The sequence below is a fragment of the Nerophis lumbriciformis genome, linkage group LG11 (genome assembly GCF_033978685.3).
Source record: "Nerophis lumbriciformis linkage group LG11, RoL_Nlum_v2.1, whole genome shotgun sequence".
Taxonomy (NCBI): domain Eukaryota; kingdom Metazoa; phylum Chordata; class Actinopteri; order Syngnathiformes; family Syngnathidae; genus Nerophis; species Nerophis lumbriciformis.
This window is the reverse complement of record NC_084558.2, coordinates 49,843,497-49,850,827: the sequence shown is the minus strand read 5'-3', so window position 1 is coordinate 49,850,827 and position 7,331 is coordinate 49,843,497.

Below are 7,331 nucleotides of genomic sequence, written 5' to 3'. Positions count from 1 at the left end.
CTGTTCCCGCACTTATAAGTAAAGGTAAGACCATAATAATGTTTTTTTATTAAATGTGCTTTTTATTACTTTATATAGATTCTACAAGAAACACAAAACTTAAAAATAAATGATTTACAATTGCACACACAAGGTTTTGTGCAGCTTCACTCATTGTAAAGGAAGATAATGTGCTTCGTACACCTGCAGGACCGCAAGCAAGGTCGCAGAGAAAATGCGGGCTGGAATTTGAGTGATGTGGGCATTTTCTATATGAACAAGTGGAATGGATTGGATACCGACGCACGAAAGGGGCTCTCTACCTTACGCTACGAAGTGAGGGGAAACTGAGTGAATAATAACAGGTTATATGATTATTTATTTAAACTCATATTTGGGCCACTTTATAATGAATATGTCGGCATTTATTTGTAAAAAAACAAACAAAAAAACACCAAATTATTTAGGGGGGCTTAAGAATATTTTAGGGGGGCTTAAGCCCCCCTAAAATAGGCCTAACAACGCCAATGAGTTAAAGTAGCAATGATTGTCACACACACTAAGTGTGGTGAAATTTGTCCTCTGCATTTGACCCATCCCCTTGTTCACCCCCTGGGATGTGAGGGGAGCAGTGGGCAGCAGCGGCGCCGCGCCCGGGAATCATTTTTGGTGATTTAACCCCCAATTCCAAGCCTTGATGCTGAGTGCCAAGCAGGGAAGAATGCTGGTATGAGCTTTTAAACATAACCCGTTAACTGCTGCCAATCAAATGGTGAATAAGATACTCTTTAGGGTTCATATGTTTGTAAATGTGACTGTGATGAAGTCAGTGCCTCACCAGCCATCAACCTCACCGCACGTCACTGATATAAGTGACCAGACGTCCGAGATCAAAACTGGGAATATAATCCCAGAGAAGGGGAAAAAAACGGTCAGCCATTTTTAAATTGAAGAAACAATAAAATTAGGTTATATATACATGCGTACATCCTACATAAACAATGTATGAATACATTAGATATCTATATATCTATAGACTGTATCTCTGTTGCTGCAGCAGCAGAGTTTATTCTGTCTTGACACTTTGTATTGATATTTTGTATTACATTCTTCCATAATATTGTGAAAGTCCAGTCCATAGTGGATCTAGCATAATAGTGAGAGTCCAGTCCATAGTGGATCTAACATAATAGTGTGAGAGTCCAGTCCATAGTGGATCTAACATAATAGTGAGATTCCAGTCCATAGAGGATCTAACATAATAGTGAGATTCCAGTCCATAGTGGATCTAACATAATAGTGTGAGAGTCCAGTCCATAGTGGATCTAACATAATAGTGAGAGTCCAGTCCATAGTGGATCTAACATAATAGTGAGAGTCCAGTCCATAGTGGATCTACCATAATAGTGAGATTCCAGTCCATAGTGGATCTAACATAATAGTGTGAGTCCAGTCCATAGTGGATCTAACATAATAGTGAGAGTCCAGTCCATAGTGGATCTAACATAATAGTGAGATTCCAGTCCATAGTGGATCTAACATAATAGTGTGAGTCCAGTCCATAGTGCATCTAACATAATAGTGGGAGTCCAGTCCATAGTGGATCTAACATAATAGTGTGAGAGTCCAGTCCATAGTGGATCTAACATAATAGTGAGAGTCCAGTCCATAGTGGATCTAACATAATAGTGAGAGTCCAGTCCATAGTGGATCTACCATAATAGTGTGAGTCCAGTCCATAGTGGATCTAACATAATAGTGTGAGTCCAGTCCATAGTGGATCTAACATAATAGTGAGATTCCAGTCCATAGTGGATCCAACATAATAGTGTGAGTCCAGTCCATAGTGGATCTAACATAATAGTGAGAGTCCAGTCCATAGTGGATCTAACATAATAGTGAGAGTCCAGTCCATAGTGGATCTACCATAATAGTGTGAGTCCAGTCCATAGTGGATCTAACATAATAGTGAGAGTCCAGTCCATAGAGGATCTAACATAATAGTGAGATTCCAGTCCATAGTGGATCTAACATAATAGCGTGAGAGTCCAGTCCATAGTGGATCTAACATAATAGTGAGAGTCCAGTCCATAGTGGATCTAACATAATAGTGAGAGTCCAGTCCATAGTGGATCTACCATAATAGTGTGAGTCCAGTCCATAGTGGATCTAACATAATAGTGTGAGTCCAGTCCATAGTGGATCTAACATAATAGTGAGATTCCAGTCCATAGTGGATCTAACATAATAGTGTGAGTCCAGTCCATAGTGGATCTAACATAATAGTGAGAGTCCAGTCCATAGTGGATCTAACATAATAGTGAGATTCCAGTCCATAGAGGATCTAACATAATAGTGAGATTCAAGTCCATAGTGGATCTAACATAATAGTGTGAGAGTCCAGTCCATAGTGGATCTAACATAATAGTGAGAGTCCAGTCCATAGTGGATCTAACATAATAGTGAGAGTCCAGTCCATAGAGGATCTAACATAATAGTGAGATTCCAGTCCATAGTGGATCTAACATAATAGCGTGAGAGTCCAGTCCATAGTGGATCTAACATAATAGTGAGAGTCCAGTCCATAGTGGATCTAACATAATAGTGAGAGTCCAGTCCATAGTGGATCTACCATAATAGTGTGAGTCCAGTCCATAGTGGATCTAACATAATAGTGTGAGTCCAGTCCATAGTGGATCTAACATAATAGTGAGATTCCAGTCCATAGTGGATCTAACATAATAGTGTGAGTCCAGTCCATAGTGGATCTAACATAATAGTGAGAGTCCAGTCCATAGTGGATCTAACATAATAGTGAGATTCCAGTCCATAGAGGATCTAACATAATAGTGAGATTCAAGTCCATAGTGGATCTAACATAATAGTGTGAGAGTCCAGTCCATAGTGGATCTAACATAATAGTGAGAGTCCAGTCCATAGTGGGGCCAGCAGGAAACCATCCCGAGCGGAGACATGGCAGCAGCGCAGAGATGTACTCAACCGATGCACAGGCGAGCGGTCCACCCCGGGTCCCGAGTCTGGACAGCCAGCACTTCATCCATGGCCACCGGACCTGTGTGTCTCCCCCTCCACAAGGGAGAGGGGGGCAGAGGAGGAAAAAAACGGCAGATCAACTGGTCCAATAAAGGGGGTCTATTTAAAGGCTAGAGTATACAAATGAGTTTTAAGATGCTTCTACTGAGGTAGCATCTCTAACTGTTACCGGGAGGGACTGGAGCCCCAATAGAAAACGCTCTATAGCCCGCAGACTTTTTTTGGGCTCTAGGAATCACTAATAAGCCAGAGTTCTTTGAACGCAGATTTCCTGCCGGGACATATGGTACAATACAATCAGCAAGATAGGCTGGAGCTAGACCGTGTAGTATTTTATATGTAATTAGTAAAACCTTAAAGTCACATCTTAAGTGCACAGGAAGCCAGTGCAGGTGAGCCAGTAAAGGTATATACAGGTAAAAGCCAGTAAATTAGAATATTTTGAAAAACTTGATTTATTTCAGTAATTGCATTCAAAAGGTGTAACTTGTACATTATATTTATTCATTGCACACAGACTGATGCATTCAAATGTTTATTTCATTTAATTTTGATGATTTGAAGTGGCAACAAATGAAAATCCAAAATTCCGTGTGTCACAAAATTAGAATATTACTTAAGGCTAATACAAAAAAGGGATTTTTAGAAATGTTGGCCAACTGAAAAGTATGAAAATGAAAAATATGAGCATGTACAATACTCAATACTTGGTTGGAGCTCCTTTTGCCTCAATTACTGCGTTAATGCGGCGTGGCATGGAGTCGATGAGTTTCTGGCACTGCTCAGGTGTTATGAGAGCCCAGGTTGCTCTGATAGTGGCCTTCAACTCTTCTGCGTTTTTGGGTCTGGCATTCTGCATCTTCCTTTTCACAATATCCCACAGATTTTCTATGGGGCTAAGGTCAGGGGAGTTGGCGGGCCAATTTAGAACAGAAATACCATGGTCCGTAAACCAGGCACGGGTAGATTTTGCGCTGTGTGCAGGCGCCAAGTCCTGTTGGAACTTGAAATCTCCATCTCCATAGAGCAGGTCAGCAGCAGGAAGCATGAAGTGCTCTAAAACTTGCTGGTAGACGGCTGCGTTGACCCTGGATCTCAGGAAACAGAGTGGACCGACACCAGCAGATGACATGGCACCCCAAACCATCACTGATGGTGGAAACTTTACACTAGACTTCAGGCAACGTGGATCCTGTGCCTCTCCTGTCTTCCTCCAGACTCTGGGACCTCGATTTCCAAAGGAAATGCAACATTTGCATGGTTGGGTGATGGTTTGGGGTGCCATGTCATCTGCTGGTGTCGGTCCACTCTGTTTCCTGAGATCCAGGGTCAACGCAGCCGTCTACCAGCAAGTTTTAGAGCACTTCATGCTTCCTGCTGCTGACCTGCTCTATGGAGATGGAGATTTCAAGTTCCAACAGGACTTGGCGCCTGCACACAGCGCAAAATCTACCCGTGCCTGGTTTACGGACCATGGTATTTCTGTTCTAAATTGGCCCGCCAACTCCCCTGACCTTAGCCCCATAGAAAATCTGTGGGATATTGTGAAAAGGAAGATGCAGAATGCCAGACCCAAAAACGCAGAAGAGTTGAAGGCCACTATCAGAGCAACCTGGGCTCTCATAACACCTGAGCAGTGCCAGAAACTCATCGACTCCATGCCACGCCGCATTAACGCAGTAATTGAGGCAAAAGGAGCTCCAACCAAGTATTGAGTATTGTACATGCTCATATTTTTCATTTTCATACTTTTCAGTTGGCCAACATTTCTAAAAATCCCTTTTTTGTATTAGCCTTAAGTAATATTCAAATTTTGTGACACACGGAATTTTGGATTTTCATTTGTTGCCACTTCAAATCATCAAAATTAAATGAAATAAACATTTGAATGCATCAGTCTGTGTGCAATGAATAAATATAATGTACAAGTTACACCTTTTGAATGCAATTACTGAAATAAATCAAGTTTTTCAAAATATTCTAATTTACTGGCTTTTACCTGTATATATATATGTAGGTATATATGTATACAAAGGTATATACAGTATAGGCGTAATATGATCAAACTTTCTTGTTCTTGTCAAAAGTCTAGCAGCCGCATTTTTGTACCAACTGTAATCTTTTAATGCTAGACATAGGGAGACCCCAAAATAATACGTTACAGTAGTCGAGACGAGACGTAACGAAGGCATGAATAAAGATCTCAGCGTCGCTAGTGGATAAAATAGAACAAATTCTAGCGATATTACGGAGATGAAAGAAGGCCGTTTTAGTAACACTCTTAACGTGTGACTCAAAGGAGAGAGTTGGGTCGAAAATAATACCCAGATTCTTTACAGAGTCGCCTTGTGTAATTGTTTGGTTGTCAAATGTTAAGGTGGTATTATTAAATAAATGTCGGTGTCTAGCAGGACCGATAATCAGCATTTCCGTTTTCTTGGCGTTGAGTTGCAAGAAGTTAGCGCCGGACATCCATTGTTTAATTTCATTAATCTGTGTAAATATATTAGTCTGTAATTAAAAGGACTTGAAAGGACTCAAAACTCAAAATGCAGGACTTGGGACTTGACTTGAGACTTTCCAGTCTTGACTTTGGACTTGACTCGGGACTTGACTCAGGACTTGAGGGCAAAGACTTGAGACTTACTTATGACTTGCAAAACAATGACTTCTCAACTCTGTGGTAATATTCTTTTCACAAAATACAACCAATAGTACCGTTAAAGGGGAACATTATCACAATTTCAGAATTGTTAAAACCATTAAAAATCAGTTCCCAGTGGCTTATTATATTTTTCGAAGTATTTTTCAAAATTTTACCCATCACGCAATATCCCTAAAAAAAGCTTCAAAGTGCCTGATTTTAACCACCCGTCCATTTTCCTGTGACGTCACATAGTGAAGCCAACACAAACAAACATGGCGGAAAGAACAGCAAGCTATAGCGACATTAGCTCGGATTCAGACCCGGATTTCAGCGGCTTAAGCGATTCAACAGATTACGCATGTATTGAAACGGATGGTTGTAGTGTGGAGGCAGGTAGCGAAAACGAAATTGAGGAAGAAACTGAAGCTATTGAGCCATATCGGTTTGAACCGTATGCAAGCGAAACCGACGAAAACGACACGGGAGAAAGCGAGGACGAATTCGGCGATCGCCTTCTAACCAACGATTGGTATGTGTTTGTTTGGAATTAAAAGAAACTAACAACTATGAACTAGGTTTACAGCATATGAAATACATTTGGCAACAACATGCACTTTGAGAATGCAGACAGCCCAATTTTCATCAATTAATATATTCTGTAGACATACCCTCATGTCAGCAGGCCAGGGAAGCTAGGGTCGATATTCTTCTCTTGATCATCTTCGGGACGGTGTGAGCCAAGACATCCAGGGGGTTTAGCTCGCTCGTCTGCGGGAACAAACTGCCGCCATTGCTTGCCGTGCTAGCGAGGTCCTTTGTCCCTGAATTGCTCACACACTCCGGCAGATTCAATGGGGGTCCGGCGGCAGATTTCTTTGACTTTATCGTTGGAAATGCATCTGCTTTGAGTGTCGCAGGATATCCACACATTCTTGCCATCTCTGTCGTAGCATAGCTTTCGTCGGTAAAGTGTGCGGAACAAACGTCCAATTTCTTGCCACTTTCGCATCTTTGGCCCACTGGTGCAACTTGAATCCGTCCCTGTTCGTGTTGTTACACCCTCCGACAACACACCCACGAGGCATGATGTCTCCAAGGTACGGAAAACAGTCGAAAAAAAAACGTAAAATAACAGAGCTGTTTTGACCCGGTGTTTGAGAAAATGGCGGATTGCTTCCCGATGTCGCTCCGAGAGCGAATATTAGAAAGGTGTTTAATTCGCCAAAATTCACCCATTTAGAGTTCGGAAATGGGTTAAAAAAATATATGGTCTTTTTTCTGCAACATCAAGGTATATATTGACGCTTACATAGGTCTGGTGATAATGTTCCCCTTTAATGTTAAATCTTACTTGTGAAAAAGTAATCCCCCGATTCCTATTTTCAACAGTCCGCTCATTTGAGCAGGAAAACGTTGAACACCATCTTTGTTTTCTACCTGTCAACTTGTCAGTTTAGGCTGCTCGCCGGCTCCTCATCATGTTCTTTGTCAAATTGTTAAGAGTTTAGTCTTGTGTCATCTTCAGTGTTGGGTTAGTCACTGAAAAGCAGTAACTAGTTACAGTTACTAGTTACTTCATTTCAAAAGTAACTCAGTTACTAACTCAGTTACTTACACCAAAAAGTAATGCATTACTGTGAAAAGTAACTAT